Below are 2,096 nucleotides of genomic sequence, written 5' to 3'. Positions count from 1 at the left end.
TAACCCTAGCCACTACCCCCTAGAACCTAACCCCTAGCCACTACCCCTAGACCCTAACCCCTAGCCACTACCCCTAACACCTAGCCACTACCCCCTAGACCCTAACCCCTAAACACTACCCTAGACCCTAACCCCCGAGCCACTACCCCTAAACTCTAGCCCCTAAACACTACCCCTAGACCCTAACCCCTAGCCACTACCCTTAGCCACTACCCTTAGCCACTACCCCTCGACCCTAACCCCTAGCCACTACCCCTAGACCCTAACCCCTAAACACTACCCCTAGACCCTAACCCCCAGCCACTACCCCTAACACCTAGCCACTACCCCTAGACCTTAACCCCTAAACACTACCCCTAGACCCTAACCCCTAAACACTACCCCTAGACCCTAGCCATACCCCTAAACTCTAGCCCCTAAACACTACCCCTAGACCCTAACCCCTAGCCACTACCCTTAGCCACTACCCTTAGCCACTACCCTCGACCCTAACCCCCTAGCCACTACCCCTAGACCCTAACCCCTAAACACTACCCCTAGACCCTAACCCTAAACACTACCCCTAGACCCTAACCCCTAAACACTACCCCTAGACCCTAACCCCTAAACACTACCCCCTAGACTCAAACTCCTTATCCATGTGGATAATATACCTGATGTCTCTCTCCCTCTCCCCTTCCCCCTCTCTATGTCACTCTCTCTCCCCTCCCTATGCCTCTCTCTCCCCCCTCCCCCTCTTTCTCCCCCTCTCTCCCTCTCCTCTCGCTCCTCTCCCCTCTCCCTCTCTCTTTCCTCTCTCTCACCCCCTCTCTCTTTCCCCCTCTCTCTTTCCCCCTCTTTCTGTCTCCCTCACCTCTCCCCCTTTCCTCTCTTTCCCCTCTCTCTCTCTTCTCTCTCCTCTCTCTCTCTCTCTCTCTCTCTCTCTCTCTCTCTCTCTCTCTCTCTCTCTCTCTCACTCTCTCACTCTCACTCTCTCACTCTCTCTCTCTCAGGTGTCCAAGGTGGCTGTATCTCAGTGTGAACAGCAGCCTGACTGCCAGTCCTGTCTGTCTGTCAGAGATCCTTACTGTGGCTGAAATGTCCTGGAGGGAAGGTACTGTACACTGACACTCTTCCTGGGGTTTATTATGGTTCCCATTAGTTCCTGTCAAGGCAGCAGCTACTCTTCCTGGGGTTTATTAAGGATCCCCATTAGTTCCTGCCAAGGCAGCAGCTACTCTTCCTGGGGTTTATTAAGGGATCCCCATTAGTTCCTGCCAAGGCAGCAGCTACTCTTCCTGGGGTTTATTATGGGTCCCCATTAGTTCCTGCCAAGGCAGCTACTCTTCCTGGGGTTTATTATGGATCCCATTAGTTCCTGCCATGGCAGCAGCTACTCTTCCTGGGGTTTATTATTAGTAGTCATGTACTTGTGGAATAGAGTTCCCTGTAGTCATGGCTCTATGTAGTACTGTGGAATAGAGTTCCATGTGTAGTCATGGCTCTATGTAGTACTGTGGAATAGAGTTCCATGTAGTCATGGCTCTATGTAGTACTGTGGAATAGAGTTCCGTGTAGTCATGGCTCTATGTAGTACTGTGGAATAGAGTTCCATGTAGTCGTGGCTCTATGTAGTACTGTGGAATAGAGTTCCATGTAGTCACGGCTCTATGTAGTACTGTGGAATAGAGTTCCATGTAGTCATGGCTCTATGTAGTACTGTGGAATAGAGTTCCATGTAGTCATGGCTACTGTGTAGTACTGTGGAATAGAGTTCCATGTAGTCATGTCTCTATGTAGTACTGTGGAATAGAGTTCCATGTAGTCATGTCTCTATGTAGTACTGTGGAATAGAGTTCCATGTAGTCATGTCTCTATGTAGTACTGTGGGAATAGAGTTCCATGTAGTCATGTCTCTATGTAGTACTGTGGAATAGAGTTCCATGTTGTCATGTCTCTATGTAGTACTGTGGAATAGAGTTCCATGTAGTCATGGCTCTATGTAGTACTGTGGAATAGAGTTCCATGTAGTCATGGCTACTGTGTAGTACTGTGGAATAGAGTTCCATGTAGTCATGGCTCTATGTAGTACTGTGGAATAGAGTTCCATGTAGTCA

Source organism: Oncorhynchus keta, unplaced genomic scaffold (assembly GCF_023373465.1).
Source record: "Oncorhynchus keta strain PuntledgeMale-10-30-2019 unplaced genomic scaffold, Oket_V2 Un_contig_15734_pilon_pilon, whole genome shotgun sequence".
Lineage (NCBI taxonomy): Eukaryota > Metazoa > Chordata > Actinopteri > Salmoniformes > Salmonidae > Oncorhynchus > Oncorhynchus keta.
This window is presented reverse-complemented; position numbering follows the sequence as displayed.